General features: G+C 42.2%; 1 pseudogene; it reads right to left on the bottom strand.

The window, feature by feature from the left end:
* Positions 1-10,404: 10,404 nt before the first annotated feature.
* On the bottom strand, positions 10,405-17,637 carry LOC130831024 (serpin B3-like; annotated as a pseudogene).
* Positions 17,638-17,975: the final 338 nt, after the last annotated feature.

Below are 17,975 nucleotides of genomic sequence, written 5' to 3' on the forward strand. Positions count from 1 at the left end.
CAGACTCATGATATTTCTCTGCCTGCTCTTTAGCACCCCAGCTTCTGAGTTAGGGTCGAGGCAACAGAGTCAAATTCCTCTAAGAAAAGAAGAGAAAATAATATGTTCTTTGAATGCCAGCATTAAGTCTCATCACTGGAGCCTCCTTCTCTTCATGGGCCTGGGGTTCTCATAGCAGAACCATATTTAAAACTTTTGCTTTTACCGAGGTGGATATGTATTCTCTAACTTCCCTCTTTAACACCTTATTCAGAGAGATTCCTTTGTTTTCTGCATTTCAAGGGGACATGAAGCAGGCACAGAGCAGCTGAACTGAAGCCAAGGTTTCTAAGGTAGTGAATTGCACAGGTGAGCTCTCCAGGCAGGCAGCTGGTTCAGGAATCTGCGTGTGTATCTGCTCCCCACTGGCTGGTCTCTTAGAGAGACTCTGCGCTCTTGGTAACATAATTTCTTGTGTTTAACTGAAAAGAACTTGTTTCTTCTGCCCTCTCAAAAGAGATAACATCCTCCCACAAAATCTGAAAGGCTGGGAGTGGGTTCCCAAAGTTCTCCTCTGTGAGCCCCTCAGTCACTTGGAGGGAAGGCTGGGTTTCGGACACTCTTTTAGGGCTGTGTAAAATTTAGAAATTTCAGTGTGGACATATGTTTTAATTTCTGAGGCTTTTACCTCAGAGTGAGATGATTGATTTAGAAGAACTACCAGCCTCCCCTTCACAGCAGCTGCAGCATTTTATATTCCCACCAGACTGTGATGGAAGCATGTGTGTATGGAGTTCTGATTCTCTGCACGTCTCCAGCCCTTGTTACTAGCCTTGGTCCTTTTTAACCCCTGCCAGGAGCAGAGTCTGTGATCTCAGCATATCATTCACTCACAGGAAGATACACATACAACAAGGTCCCAGAAGCACTGGGGATGGAGACACGAGGTGGAGGGGGGAGAAGAGATCTGTGTTTTTAAACCTGAAGGGTGATTGCATCTATTCCTGCAGCCCTGCTGCTCTCAGGGCTCCTCTGTTGATATGTGTGCAGTGACCCGTGACTGATAGTGTAGGTCAGAGATTCCCCTGCTGAGACTGTGTGGGGCTGAGTGAGGATGTAGACTATTGGAGTTTGATGAAGGAGTTAAGTTCCCAAAGAGAAGGAAATGTGAGGAGAAAGGACCCAGGATGAAAACTGACAAGCACCAGGATAGGAGCTTCTAGTCAACGTTGCATCACTGGCCACTGTCCCTGAGGGAGGGGAGGTCCCTGGAGCAGGTGCAGAATGGTTTCCTTTGGGCTCAAAGAGGAAGGGATCTGACCCCTTAGACAGAAGCTAGAAGCTCAGCCTGGGCCTGGAGGAAGCAATAGGGGGACAAAGGAGGAGAAAGGGACGCAAGGGAACTGACGAAGCTGATTCCTAATTCCTGTGACTAAATGACCAAGGTGTGGCATGCAGAGGTTGGCTTTGAGGAAAAGGCAGGAATTGATAAGGACCAGGAATTTGCATAAATTTAGAGAGGACTTGGGTTCGTTCAAATAAGAAACCGTCATCTACGTCTCTCCCTCTTTTTGAAAAGTGCTCCTGGCATGTAATAGACTAGGTTATGGCACTGTGATATTACACACTGTCCCAGAAGACTCAGCAATTCTCATTAGATTTTGCAAGTCTGTACTTGCCAACTTTTGTCTTTGGGTATTTTGTAAAAACACACCAACATCGTTGCGTTAGGAATCTACACACCCAATGAAATGGAAGAGGAAATGACAGTTTCAGGGGGCATCCTCCTACTTCTAACAGGTTTATAGGTTGGTTAAGAAAGAGCTCCTCTGTTTTTCTTAACCTTCCTTCCTTGTGGAGGGTGGGAAGTTGTGTCAGCATTATTGAGTTGCACATCCTGGGGTGCATTTTATTTCCTCCTTCTCACCAGGTATGTGATTATTTCCATCTGCAGGTAAACTGGTTACTGGAGAAGATCCTTCAAGCAGCGAATCATAGGGTATCTGCCAATGACCCGATTCCCTACAGGTACAGGTATAGATATACACATGCACGATGTAATAACAGCAGAAAAGGATGAATCCGTGGTGCCTTGATTTTCGTTCCTTAGGGAATGATCTCACATGTAGGGGTGTCATGGAAGACTGAGACAAATTCATGTCAGCTCCACCAGTCCCCCCATTCCCACACCTCCAACTCCACCCGGGACACTCATTCCAGTCTATGCTGGTCACCATTCCACTCTCTCACTTGCTGATGTGTTACAGGGCCCTCTTCCTTGTTTCATCTTGGCTTTCCTGTTCTGCTGCCAAGAAACCTATTGTATTTTCTCTCTTGTCCTAGGATTATCCTGCTTCCTCATTGCTTCGTGTGAAATATGGATTTTCCCCATGACTGCTGGTCCCTTGATCTTTTCTTAGGGGCAGCTCCTCATTCTCCTGTTTCATACTATGAAGAAGAGAAAACATGGTCTTTTTCTCTTGTTTCCACTGTCTTTTCTAGCCATGGTTCTTCCTTTGTCTCAATGTCCCTTTTCCAGTTTCTAGCCATGCAAGTATTTTACCATGTGCCCACCTATCGTCTCGTATGTCTCTCCTTAATATTCACTAACAATCAGTGGCCCCTCCACCGTCTATGGTTTGCTCTTCATCCCAAGTGCTTCCAGCTTTCTCAGTCCCTTGAAAACTTTTATTCCATTGGCAAGGGATGGAATCCATGCTTATTTTATGTTATATCTCTCTTCTACTTAAAGCTCCTCGTTTGTGGAAAGCTTATCGTATCTTTTGTCATTTTGTTAACTCAATCCATTATCTTTCTTATGTATTTGAAGGTGCTCATTACATAAAGCAATATTAATTATTGCTGATGCCTGTGTCTGGAGTATTAATGGAGTGGGAACATTCTAGAGGGAAGAAGAAATGGGATTAAGAGATCTGGGTGTGCCAGGGATTTAATTTTGCTTCTCCAGTTTCACCTTCACTGTCTCAACCTCCTGTGGCCCCAGGAGGCAGAGATGTAGGGAGACATAAGCAGGGTGTCGTCCTCTGGGGAATTTTGCATGTGGCCCGTGCGAGGCAACAGGAGTAGACCCATAGCTGGGTGAGGTCAGGGTGCTCAGTCACCCAGCTTCCTCTCAGTGAGGTTGCCAAGGTTGGCTGCATTTCTTTCCCAAAGGCCACAGTTCTTCTTGGTTAGCTTTTCTGCAGCTACAGCTACTTTCTCTGGATTTTGGTCACCATTCCTGCCTTTGTCATGCAGGTGTAGGGGTGTCCATATCCCCCCACTTTTGCTGTCCTGGTATGCTTCACCATCCTTCCTTGGTTTCTCTGAGCCCTGACTACACTTTGTACAGTCCCTTTATTAAATTTTCCTTAATTACCCATTTTGACTGTGTCATATGTCTTCTGCTAGACCCTTGACTTTTACAGTAAGTAAATGGCTTTAGGAAAAACATCTTTGAATGGAATTTGGCATCAGGTTGGTCCCATATTGAGAAGCACACGCTAAGAAGAAAAGGGGCCCTGGTGTAAGACACATGTCGCACCAAATTATCAGTGATGGAGCGAAGACATGAAGTGCAGGTCGAAGACAGGTGTTGGGACATCGGTGGATGTGGTGCTTGGGTGCTATAGTGACAATTTGTGGGATCAGCTGCTTTCTTATGATGGGTTATGAAGAGACATCCAACAGAAATCTGAAAAACATTTTCATGGATCTTGACAAGTAAATCCTACTGGAAATCCTTTACAGTAGTCAGATGCCTAATCTTTGTAGGTGAGCAAAATGTACTCGATACCACAGTGAGAGTAACAGCTAATATTTTTTTAAAAAACTACATATTGTTATGACGCAGGGCCTGGTGTGATGTAGGATGGAATCGCTGATAAAATGCTCAAAAAATATTAGCTAGTGCAAGCAATTTGGTAACACTACACTATGTGAGTAAGATTCAGCAATTCTCTAAATATATCCCCTGTATGTCCTCACACGCTGTGCTCAAGAAGACATGTATGGAGAGGATTCAGGCACTGTTGGCAATGACAATAGAAACAACCTACAAGTATGTTAAAGAAGCAGAAGGGAAAGAAACACCCTAGGTTTGCACAATGGAACATCCTACAGCCGTGAGCATAAGTGAGTCAGATATTCACATACGAGAGAGGATAGATCCTCTAAAACAAAGTCTAGTGGAGATAAACGTCTGATGAAAAAGGCTGAGTAGCTATCATTTGTGCATTGAGGGTGGGGAAAGATGGGAGATTGATCACTGAAATGTAATCCTGGGAATGCAGGGGACGTGCTGACTGGAGAAATGTAGAAATGTGCTGGGGGGTATAGGACACCTGTTTGTGACAGATGACCAGCATTGAGAGCCATCTGCTTCTTATGTGGTTTGTCTTTAGAAACACTGAGCCACACTGACAACGTCTGTGGTTTGTCTTTCAGGCTGAGATTTACCTAGATGAGGGCAGATTCCTCGTCTGCTTCTGTACCCACTGTAGCGTCACCCATTACGCCGCTTAAACTTTCCTTCTAAAGCCCACCAGTGACTTCCTAATGGCCTCCTGATGGCCCCCTTTTCAGGCTTTGCAGTGAGTTTTATGAATGATTTGTCACTTGTGGCCTCCTCTTCTTGGAAATCCTATAGTCAGCTCTCCTCCCCAGCTCTGACTTTCTGTCTTGAACTCCCTTTCCATGGCCACCCTTAAGGGTAGGCTTTTAGCTCTTCCTAGGGATGACTTAGGATGTAGAAGGGAATTACTGATAAAATGCTGATAAAATATTAGATAGTACAAGTAATTGTACAAATCCTAGGGATGGACAAACCACAGACACCTTCTCTCTCTTCTACCTGGTCATCCATCCACAGCACCAGCTTCAGACAGGAGATCCCTAGTCCATTTCTCTGAGCTTAGGGTCCTGCCCTTCCTTCCCTCCTGGCTCTGTGCTCCATCCTCTCTCAAAGCTCCCACCTCTCGAGCCATTCATGCAGCCGCTCCTTTCCATTAGTTTCGTATTGACATTTAACCTTCGAAGTCATTAATATTATATATTAATGAAGGGCTGATTAAGTCCTTAGTTAAAATTTTATTCTATAGCTTCTTATCAGAAAAATGGAACTGCCTCCTACATCTGCTTAGTTGGTCTCTGTAAATGTTTCAGTAGAAAAATATGTCATTTGAACACAGAGACTTTTCTTTGTGCACAAACTAGGGACAACTGGTTGTTGGCTTCTTACCTTTGGCTGAATGCTTCTTGATTCAATTTGAGTGCAGAGATGGTTACATAATGTGCTTGATGATCATATTTTTATAGCTTCTTAGTGATTCATTTTGCATACAGTGGATTCTTAGCTACTTTCTATGACCTAGTACTGGGCTTAGTGAGGGGTCTCTACCACAGGACTGGAAGCAGGGACTAAATGACAGGGAGGTTTGCCAAGGTTCCTTTACTTCTGGGTGACAAGTGACTTCTGAAGCCTCATCCCCTGAGACGAAATCTGAGCCCATCACTTGACCACACATTTCCCACCTCATCACCTTGGAAGCAGCCTCTATATTCCTGGATGTGATCCCAGCTCTAACATGTGTGTCTCCAGGACTGCCAGGAACAGCTGTCATCACCTCCTTCAGTTTCTCAGTGGTCCACGTGTGATCAGATCGATTTCCATAGAGAACAGTAAATGTCTATTACTGCACAAGAAAGTCCTGACTGGAAATAGTTCCAGATTTCCTCCCTGCAGTATGATGATCACTAGACAAAATATCCTCATTAACTGTGTGTTATGTAAAAGGTTTGTTCCTGGAATTCAGGGCATTTCATTGAATTTTGATTTACAATATTATCCCATCGATATTTATGTACTTCTTTAAAAGCATTTTTTTAAAGTTTCTGAAATCCTTGATTTTTGCTCTAGTAACTTAAGGTAATCCAGCAATTTAGCCCAGGAAGTGCGTCAGGGGCTCCTCCTCTGCTCTCAAGCTGTGTGTTAGGCTCCTAGGACTGCTGTTGTGAGGTACCCAAAACTGAGGCTTAAAACGAATGGTATTTATTCCCTCCATTTCTGAAGGCTTGAAGTCTACAATCAATGTATTCTCAGGACCACAGCTGCTCGGAAGGCTGGCGGGGAGAATCCTTTGCCACTTCAGCTTCTGGTGGTTCCTAGTGTTCCTTGGCTTGCGCATCCGTCTTCCCATGACCTTCTTCACTGTGTGTCTTGTCTCTTCTTGCAAGGGTCCTAGGCATTGGATTAGGACCCACTCTCACTCAATATGACCTTATGTTAACTAGCTGTGTCTGTGACCTGTTTCCTAATAAGTTCACGCTCTGTGATTAGACATGAGTTGGGTTGGAATGCGGGAGGTGTATTCCTCAATCCAGTACAACCAGCAGTCCCATTAACCAAACTAAAAACTTGTATGAGTTTGGAGAGAAGTCATGGAAGTATTTCTCCATGAATATGAGAAACATATTTGTTTTCTGGTTTTGTTTGTTCGTTTGTTTCTTTTGTTTTTTAAAGAAGAACAGCAGCATGTCTCGTGTTTACTTGCTAATGTTAAAGGATACTGATTTCAGACAATACTTGCATGTAAAATATTTTAAAAATTTAAATCTTTGTTATGAGTTCCAAAGAATGTTATAATATGATGCTAAAATATTTGCCAAGTATGACACAGCCCCTAGAATCAAATTTCCTGTCCTATGGATTAAAAATCTTGTTAATGTTAGATAAGACTTGGGAAATAGGGCACAAAGTTAAGGTGAAAAGAAAGAGCAGTAATTAGTAATCTCCTTCCGTTTGTGGTGGATTTACCCAAAACACTAGCAGCTTGCTACTTGCACATGAATGATGGATGGAGATTCACAGTGCTGAAATAAATCCAAATGATAATTTACCTACCTGGATATTCTGCTTGCAATACTTTGTTTTTTAAGTTTTTATTTTATGTTTTTATTTGAACAATGTTGTGTTTGTTTCCGGTGTACAGCAAAGTGATTCAGTTAGACATCTACATGTATGTCTTGGTTTTCCAATTCTTTTCCCATTTAGCTTGTTACCTAGTGCTGAGCAGAGTTCACTGTGCTCTACAGGAGGTCCTTGTTGGTATCCATTTTAAATACAGAAGTGAGTACACTTGTCGCCCATGGGGGAGAGCACCCTCCCTAATTAAAGTGAAAACTTTTGCACAGCAAAGGAAGCCATAAACAAAATAAAAAGACAACCCAGAAAATGGGAGAAAATATTTGCAAACAATGCTACTGACACGTGATTAGTTTTCAAAATTTACAAACAGCTCATGTGGCTTAATATCAAAAAACCAAATAACCCGTTCACAAAATGGGCAGAAGACCTAAATAGACATTTCTCCAAAGAAGACATACAGATAGCCAAAAGGCACAGGAAAAGATGTTCCACATCACTAATCATTAGAGAAATGCAAATGGCAAGTGCAATGAGGTATCACCTCAGACGGGTCAGAATGGACATCATCAGAAAGTCTACAGACAATGAATGCTGGAGAGGGTATGGAGAGAAAGGAACCCTCCTGCACTGTCAGTGGGAATGTAAATTGGTACAGCCTCTGTGCAGCACAGTATGCAGGTGCCTTAAACACCTCAAAATAGATCTACAATATGATCCTGAGACACATGTTTGTATCCATGGGATCCTGAACCAGCCTGAGCAGCCCAGACACTGGGCGATCCATGGACTGAGACCATAGTTCATGCTTATCTGCTGTGAGCGATGGGCCAGGATAGTGGATATTGGCACTGATGCAGCAAATGGGAGGCTGTGCACTGGCAGCAGGTGGGAACTTCAGGAGCCTTGAAGGACCAGCCAGAGGGTGTGGGGTGACTTTGTCATGGCTCCCGTGGTCCTTCTCCACCCCAGGCCCCAGGAAACGTTAGGGGGAGCTGCACTCTGGCTTGTCCCTTGCTTTTGGACCACTTCTCATGCCAGTAGTTTAGAGACCCTAGAAGTAAACTCCTAATTTCAAGGGCAGAGATGGGGAGGACAGTACAGGAACCTGGCTGCCACAAGAGTGGCCCTTCCCATGGCCCTGCTGGAGGCCTGATTCCAAAGGCAAGATGTGTTTAGTGATGGATCTTTCCTGACCCAGCTCCCTTGGTAAGATGGTGTGTGAGTGTGGTTGATGAGAGGGAGATACGGAGAGAGTTTGGGAAAGAAAATGTCAAGGGCGAAGGTAGGAAGCAGGGAGAGAAGGAGAGAGAGCAAAAGGGTGTGGGAGTGTGTAGTGCGCGGAAGTTGAAGAGGGAGCAGGAGAGACTGAAGCCCCTGAAGTGGATGGTGGGTCTTGGACCCATGACAGCTGACTTTCTCTGAGGTTGGGAGGCGTCCCTGAACCCAAACATCTTCTAAACCAATGGTCTTCATATGAGAGTAATTCTAAAGGTGCCTGCAGAGGTGTGTCTATTGTATGAGATTTTCAACATCACAAGTGCATGTTTTCTCATGTCCAAAACTTATATGCCTGAAAGCGTTCACAGTGGCCGGTTTCCCAACTCTCCCACATTTCACCAAAGAAAAGCAAACTTATCATCTCCCTCAGATCTTACTGATGTGGATGCCCGGCAGCAACGGAGAGGAGACGTTTTACTGATTAATCAAGTCACACAGGCCCAGACGTAGGGCCTCTCCCTCCCCTGTTTTTCTTTCTTTTTTTTTTTTCCTCACCTGTTTTTCACAGATTCCTGTAGCTTGTGGAGAATGGGATGTCTGAAGGTTAGTATTTTAGCTCATATTGAGGTGTCCTGAATTAAGAATATACATAAATTTAAGCAAGATGACAGTGGGAATAGTGACAAGTTTTCAATAATAACATAACCTCTTCTAATCTTTCACTATTGTCTAGATTGGGTTCCAATGGAGACCCACCAGAAGAGCATCGCAAAAAGCACTGAAGCTAAGTATGAGTTTTCTATCCATGAGTTTCAATGGGACAAATTCTCTTCTGCTATTCCTGTTACTATCTCAGGCATGAGAAAATAGCAATAAACTGAAAAGTTTAGTGGGTTATATAGTTTTAAGATATGTTGGTTAAAACCTAGGAAGTTTCTTGCTGGTATGGTGTGTATTATTCAGTTAATACATAAAATCCGTGTCGTCAATCCTGTCATAAATATGGGACACTTCCTATGGAAGCGTCTCCTCATTTATTTCACCTCCGGAAATGTTTAATGATTCAACCTGCTCTAAACAAAGTTCAAGATGCCATGTTAGATGCAGAACCAATGAGTGTTTAGCAGTATCCATCTTTATCTTAAGGGAAAAAGGACAGAGACATTATGCTCTGGTTCATTCCGTTAAGAAATGGTGTTTCCATAAAATATGAGCGTTCATGTTTAATCATTATTTATTAAATTTTCGTATGTTTCGTTCTTATTTGCCATGATCATATTGCTCTAAGTAATCAAAGGTCTCTTTTGTATTGAGATGTAACTACATTTACTCTTTGTATAAAATTGTCATAGAAGTGGAATTATATAACATGTACATTTTCTGGTCAGCTCCTTTTTTGCACAGCATACTGTGTGGGAGTTTTACCGATGTTGCGGCAGGAATCAGTATTTTCTTCCTTTTTATCTCTAAGTACTATTCTTTTGTTTGCATTTTTGTTCACCAGCTGTTAAAATTTTGAGGTTTTGCTAGCTTTTGGTTGGTATGCATAAGGCTTCAATGAACATTTGCATACTAGCCCTTTTGTGGTGCATGCATTCACATCTCTTGGGTAAAATCAAGGATGGGATGGTCAGTATGCGTTTAACTTTATAAGAAAGTACTGATGTGTGTCTCTTTGCACACTATATGAAGACTTTCTGGGGAAGTGCATTGCTCAGCCATGGAGATTTACAGTTTTCTGGAAGGACATCACCCAGATGGCGTTGTCGGAGACCCCAGGCTCCACTCCCCCTCAGGGGTCAACAGGGAGACAGCTCTCCTTGAACAAAAAGAGCTCACAAAAAAGAAATGGCAATGTTGTGATGTCATAGAGGTGTCAGTGCAATCTGTGGTGGTGATCATTTTGCAGAAAATAATTGTATCAAATCCACACATTGTACACCTTCAACTTACTCAATGTGATGTGTCAATGATATGTTAATAAAGATGGAACAGATAAAATGGCAAGACTGTTTTCTGAAGTGGCTGCAGCTTTTGAATCCGCCCAGCGGTGCAGGAGAGTTCTGGGTGATCCCCATTCTCTCTGCAGGGAATGTGACCAGTCTTTTCATTTTAACTTTGGCCAATCCAATGGGGCGAGGTGGTATCCTGGCAGGAGGTATTTTGTGTGTTCATGATATTCTTTATTAAACTTCTGTTATGTTTATTTTTATTTTTTAAACCACAAACATTGATTTTTATTGCTTTACACTCAAAAATAACTTTGTGTATGATTGATATAGAAAGCAGTGTACATATCTAATCTCTGCAACTTCATGAGTTTTGGGATGAGTAGACATCTGTGAAACCATCCCACCAATCTATGTATTAAACATATCTGTCACCTCCAAAAGATTCCCCTGCCCTAAGAAAAGATGTGTTTTAGAAATAAAAATTGTCAGTACTTGATATTTATAAATTGGTTCACTGCAGGGTCATATCTTGGCCCTCCTTTCTTCTCATTTTATTCTCTCCCAATAGGATCCCTTCTTTGCCTTTAGCTACAATTACCATATTTTACTTAGTATCTCTAATATTTGTATCATCTGTCTTATCAGGCTGTATTCCATTTCTGAGTTCTAGTCTCTTATATTCAATTCTTAACATGGGTTACAAAATCTTTCATATTCTGGTAACCGTCCATCTCTTCAACCTCATCATGCTCTACTAGTTTGAATTTTTATATATGAGAATATATCTCTAAATTATCTGCTCTACATGTGGTGGGTCACTTGCACTTTGTTGTAAAGCAAAAAAAAAAAAAAAAAAAAGGAAAAGCAACAACTGACATGAACAAGTCGTTGTTTCATTGATAATGCATTTCTCAAAATCAAGAAATTTAGAGAAGTAAGGGTCCCTAAATTTACTTAAATTCAAATTAATGTGGGTGTCTAGGTGAATAGGTTTGAATCGTAGATATATTTTTGAAATAAGAGGTATATTTCAAACTTGGTAGCAGATAGAGTGTAGAAATAACCTTTAAAAATATAAACATTTTGTCCAAAGAGGACTTATCATGGGGATATACAGTAGGTTTACATGTGTTTGTAGAAAAAGAGAGACAGACAGACATGGCATTTCAACCAACACATTCTTAGTGATGACTGTGAGGTTGGAACGGAAAATCAATCAAGAGAAGCTGATACTTCCAGTAATCAAGGTTCAGGAACAATTCTGGGAATTTCCCTGAGTGTAGCCGCCAGCTAATCACATCTCAGGGGAAGAGACTCTGCCGTAGAAGAGGATGGTGTTGGTCTTGTTGTGCTTGATGAAGAACAGGAAAGGGTGGTCACAGTGGAAACTCTCATAATGTGGTAATGATGTGGTACCACTACCAATAGTGCCTTAACAGCTGCAGCCTCCGTGCCCTCCTCATTCACCTCCACATAGGACTTGTGGACGACATTTGACACCACCAGACCTCTTGTCACTGTCATCCCTGAGAAGTCGACATCCCGGTCACTGAAGGCGGCCACCATCCCCAGGGCTTTCAGCGGGTCATTGAGGCTGTAGCTCGCTTCCACTTTGAACCGAGGTAGGTATAAATGTACGTGACTCCCCCTCATATTCTGTGGGCTCGTCCACTCTATTAACTTCTCAGCAGTGAGTTGATCTTCAAGCTGTAACAATGGAAAAGGGAACAAGTGGCAGGATTCTCACTGGACATTGAGCCCCCTTAGCATTGGATTGAAACATGTGGGAAAACTTTAAGAGTAGACATAAATACAGGAGATTGTTTCTTAGGCTTTATGTGAGCAGGCAAAAATAACAGAGTCCTGAATATATATTATATGATCAAATGTGTTCTTATATATTCATGACTCTGCTCTTTTTATGTATATATGTACACAATAATAATCTATGACTATGTGTACATATCTACAGAAATGTATCCATGTACATATATGCACACATATATGCAACAACAGAATCATTAGATACAATTATTTGTAGATGATGAACCATCCATCTCTTATTCTTGTTATCTATGACCTGCTTCACTTTCAAATAGACTTCTCTTGTTCTTTTGCCCATAAATATTTACACAGTACATTTACAGTGTACATCCTAATTTTATACCTTTTCCTTGCTTGATCTATTTGTAACTTCTCCCATATAGATATATATTTCCCGAATCAAGTTTATGCTATTACATAATAGTACCACTAAATTGATACTCACTGTATGTATCTTTATTTAGTTAATATCTTTCAAGCATTCACTGCCTGTCAGTCCCTAACCTAAGCTAAGGTAATACAAACATATACCACTGTTTCGTATTTTAAGATTTTCATTATTTTGAGCCACTTCTGTCCAAAAGTTTCTCCTTGTTTAGACTTGCTATAGGATGAATCCTAGGACTGAGTTTCCTGACGTCATTGATAACGGGGAATTTTGACCTGGAGCAAGAATACTGTGATGACTGTTCACATTTGTTGCCATATTACTTTCCTTAAGAGTTTCCAGTTCTCAGTGTTAAAACGTATATTTGGAGTGCGGCCGCTTCTGCATCTTCATCAGCTACTACAGTAATCGCAGATGGTCTGTTATTATACGTCCTTTTTTTTGCCAGATATTGTTACTGGTATTTTTACATATTATCTTTACTATAACAATGCTGAGAGGAAAATTCTATAATTCCAGCTGCCCCCCACCTTTTCTCCGAACTCCTAGCAATGAGGCTCTGAATGACGTTTGAGCTCCTAGAGACAGAATAGTTCAAATTAAAAAGTGGGCATGAAGATAAATCTACTTGCCCACAGTCTATATAAAACCACTGTGAATGAGTGTATAAACTTTATTGTGTGAATTTCCTTGTTTTGTTTGTGAGTGAACTTGTACATATTTCCATGTGTCACAAATGAGTGTTCATTTCCTTGTCTTCAAATAAATAGCCTGGAATATATCAGAGGTTCTTATGGTTGCAAAATAGTTCTGCGTGTACCTAGGTATATTTTTTTGTGAATTGACATTGCATAGTTTCATCAGAATACTAGTGTGACCTGTGATGTACAGATACTCTTCATATCATACTGTGATACTTAAGGTTTTACTTTTATATTTTTTGTTCCGTGCTTGAGCTCTGCCAGCCACTATCAGCAATCTATGAGCAGACTGTACAAGCCCTGTATCACTAGGAATGTAAGCAATACCAAAAAGCATTGGAGGTACCAGGCTTTACCTTCTGCAGACCATCCACTTCATCGGGCAGCAGCACCACCATGCTTAGCTCTTCGCCTTTGTACGGAATTTCCAGGATCTTGACTTGCATGTCCTCCAGTGCGGTGAAATTGAAATGACTGGTTTGTTTCATCATCTGCACAGATATGCTTGTGTCCTGCAATAAATTCATGTGACAAAGATGCCAAATGAGCATAAGTCAAATAAGGGTAATATTATTGAGGTACCAAGCACATCCTCCTTCTGAGGGATGATCTGGGAAATCTGTGCATTAGAGACAAAGAGTTTCTTCAAGGAATCGCAACTAAATAAAGTAAAAAAAGGAAGAGAAGAAAATAAATGTTGATAACTTATATCTGCTATGTGCAGTTATATATTAATTACTATATATTTAAATTTCACACGGAATGTGTAACTATGTTACATTATATACATAAATTATAGACAATACCTTGTTCAGCCAAAATTTTTCCTCCACAGTGTTTTCCTTCTTAAATTCCTGGAGCCACTTCCCTTTGAAATAGATCGCAGTCACCAGAACCAGAACGGTAGATCTGTCAATGGAGTCTTTTGGAAACAGATCCTTGATCTTTTCTGTCAAAGAAAGAAAATCGAAGGTCTGTTATGAAAGGCACAAGTGGTTTGTCTGGAAGATGCTTTGAAAGCTAGAACTGATCATTCAATATTCACACAAGTCAGCACATGAAGGATCTGGAGCCCGACTGTTCACAAGGTGAAGCTGTGCTCCTGGCAGCAGCCTGATGGAGCTGCCCTCACGGAGACCCCCTTCCTCTGCCTGGGAAGGTGTTCAGACTCTGTCTGTGGGGACATCAGTCATCTCACACTGAATTCTGTTGAACAGATTTCAGCTGATCCTTCCACTGGTCAGTTTTCACCCTCCCTCTCTCCCTCCCTCCCTCACATCCCCTCAATAGCTCCCTCCATCTCCTCTTTCCTCCATCCTTCCTTCTATTCCTCTTTTCTTCTTCATTTTCTTCTTTGCTTTCTATTTTTTCAAATTTGAACTCACTACTCAGAGGAAATGGGCCTGGTCGTTCTTTAGGAGAAATGACATGGAGGCTAAGATCTAAAACACGCACTCAGACACCATTCCCTGGGGTGTCTTCACCTTCATTCTCCACTTTGAATTGCTTCGGTTTGGCCTGTATTTCGGATGGGAGGTAAGGCATGGTTCATAGGATGGAGACATCGCCCAGTGCCTGCCGTGGTTGGGGAGGACACTGTGACCATCCCTGCAGGGTGGGGGGTGGGGAGGTGGGCCCCGCAGCTCCTATTGCAGGTGGCAAGAACTGTATAGAGGAGAGCGGCTCATGTCCCAAACAACAGAGGATAAGGGAAGCCTTATAATATTACCTCTTAGGAATCATAATCTCAGAGTTAAGCCTCTAATTTAATGAAAAAAGAGGTTATTGCCATGAAGTTTGAGCAGAGACTTGGGATCCACAAAGACACTGTCACCCACAGACTCAGCTGTGCTTCCAGGCAGCTGGTCCTGGGATCCCTCCTGGGCTCCCCTGTTTCCCTCCACATGGATGTGGACCATTCCACCCTCTGCAGTGCCCTGCCCCATCCACTGCAATCTCATCTCGCTCTGGCTTCTGGCACCCCCATTCAGGGTCCAACAGAGCTTTACACGCAGCAGGGATGCAAAGCTGTTTTCTAATGAGTGACTCTCTCATGACCTACCATTAGTTTGGCACGCCACCCAGCAGTTAATCATGTTTCGACTTTATTCTGCAGCATGGACAAAATCAGCAGATTCCACACTGGCCAGGTAAAATTTCTTAACATTATCTATGTATTCCTATGACAGGGAGAAAGACAGCAGGAATTAAGGGTCACTTCTCAGCATCTATGTCGGAATTCCCAAAGAAAATTATGTTCAATCATGACCACATTGCGTGCACAGTACAATTCCTAACCCCAGTGCCCTGGTGGGTTGTCAGGCTCTGGGACACTGCAGTGGGTGGGGTGTGGTCAGGGAGGCTCCTCTGCCTCCCCCTCCGCCATAGGAGATGGGGACAGAGGACCCAGCATGCAGACTAAAGGCGTGAGAGCCATGAATTACCTGAAGAAACGGAAACTCTTTTCCTCCATAGAGCCTGTTGGCGACCTTTAGCTCGTAGGCATCACTAGGTTTCTTTATCTCAGTCAGAAGCTTTTGAAATTGATGATGAACATTTCCTGGCTTTTCAACCTTCAAACACCAGAAAGTGAGCCCATTGGATTCTCATTGTATGTAAATGCTGCCCCCCCACAGGTCTGTTAGATCCTACCTAGAGTCTGGTGTCCCCACGGATGACGTTTGTTTCTGTTTCCCCATTTGGTGTATTTTATCTCAAATATCCTTTATAATCTTTACATCTGATCTTCCAGTAATTCTTCCTTCCTGCTCTAACATACTCAAAATTTTCCCCTTTTGAGCTAGAGATGCAGCAGCATTCCACTATTGGCTTGTGTGTTAATTGTTTCAGATGGTTTGGGTAAGTTTGCTAGCTAAACTTAAGCTCCTTGAGGGCTAGTCCCATAGTGCTTGTCTAACAGTCATCAACTGTTGAGAACATCAAACTTGTACATTTTTCTGTATTTTGATAAAATGCCGTGTCAAGCTCCTTGGTGGGGTTACCTGCTTAGACCCTTTGACTGTGACCTAAGGCTGGTCACTCCTGATGCTCACACTGGAAACAGGCACAGTGTGTACCTGGTACACAGGGAGCAGCTTCACAGCAGCATCTCTAGCACAGAGAACTAAGGAACTTCTCCAAGGAGATAGAGTCAGTTTTTCAACTCAGGCCTGTCTGAATCCAGAACCTTCCACTTGAGAGCTGAGAGTTTTGTACCATTTAGAGTATAAACCATAACTCTCAATCAATTTTCCAAAACATACTTGTTCATATGCTTATTGCTCTTAATCTAACTTCTGAGTAAATTAAAAATCACATAATATCAGCAACATACTGTGAGTCCTATACTTATTTTTATTCTATAATAATAATAATGCATCACATTTATTAGGGTTTTCGTTATCCCAGCACTGCTGTCCAGTTTCACACATACTCGCATGTATAGCAGCAGAGGTTTTATTGCCCTGAGTTAATGGGGATGACATCACTGTGCCTCAGGACAGTTGTATTTTGTCCCCTTCCTCATTCCTGAAGAGCAGAGCAGGAATATGAACTTAGTCTTTGGGTTTCAGAGCCCCTGCTGTGAAGCGCATGCTAATGTCTTCTCAGGAAAACTTATATATGAAATAAAAATGTAATAGGAAAAGAGAAACACCCTGTCCAGTCAATTTTGCCTAAGATTTCCCCACAATTAACATTTCCCAATTTATCTGAAGTCCTAGTTTAAAGTACGACCCTCTCAGAGATGTGATCTCCTTCTAGATCCAAAGCTCTGTGACTCACGAGATCTCTTGTAGCTCCTTCTCTTGTGCTCCCTGTGATTCCATTAAAGTGAAGGACCTGGAGGAGACAGGGAATAGAACAAGGAAACTTTACCCTGAAGATCTGCGGACATCAGCGAAATAAAATATAAAGAAATGAAGGAAGGAAAAAAGAAGAAAAGAAAGAAGGAAAAACCAGAATTCAAAAAAACAAACAAAACAAAATACTAAACCAATTAAAAAAAAAAGGAAAGAAAGAAAACTCCAAAGAATCAAAAGAACAAAGAAGTGTTCTGTTCAAGCATTTGCTCCTTAAGAAACACAGACTGTGTGTGAAAAACACAAAGCTGGCTGATCAACAGCCACTTCAGAGAATCCTGATTCACTTTTCATTCGTTGCTGAGGAAACACGGGAAGATGTCTCCTATGGATTTTAGTCAGTGCATCACTTCTACCTGAACTCTCCCATTTAAGCCTCAGCTCTGGTCATGGGGCAATTGTAGGGTTCATCCCAGCTCCCAAAGGAAGTCTGGGCACAGGGAAGAGGTGGGGCGGAGCACTGGGGCAGAGTGCATGCCGCCCACAGCTGGGTGCCCACCCAGTCACAGAGATGCTTGCAGCTTCCTGTGCTACCCCTGGGGACAGCCAGACCTGAGATCATCTGCACACCAGCCAACAGAGAAACCAGCGCAAACATGTCAACATAGAGGAAGCTGCCACCTACCTTCTCAATTTCTGATGCAGTCTGTCCTCTGGCCCCTAAGGAAGTCAGGGCTAAGGCTGACGTGATACTGAAAGGGGAATAGAAGATATTTTTCTCCTTTGATCCTCTGATCTGTTGGAACAGATCAATTGCAAAGTGGGTGTTTGCTTCACTGAGTGAACTCATGGTGGCCGGAAGTGGTCTGGAGCTCCTGGAAAAGCATCAGATGCATTTTACAATGACTCTACTGAAGGGAAGTTTACTGTGTGATTGATTTTCTGAAAAGAAATGCCTTCTATGTGAGTTGTGGGATTCTGACAACAATAGGTTCCTTCCTTTTACTTTAAAGCCTTTTTCAATGTACATGCATATATTTCATAACTAGAAGAGTATTGAAATTAGTGTTTAAAGAAATCCTTTGTGAAAACCTAATAAAATATCTTTATCTTTTCTTTTGTTCTGGCTTTGCTAAGACTGGGTAGACAACGGTTTGTAAGTGATACCAGGGCAAAGACTGACGTGGT

This window comes from Hippopotamus amphibius, chromosome 11 (assembly GCF_030028045.1).
Source record: "Hippopotamus amphibius kiboko isolate mHipAmp2 chromosome 11, mHipAmp2.hap2, whole genome shotgun sequence".
Lineage (NCBI taxonomy): Eukaryota > Metazoa > Chordata > Mammalia > Artiodactyla > Hippopotamidae > Hippopotamus > Hippopotamus amphibius.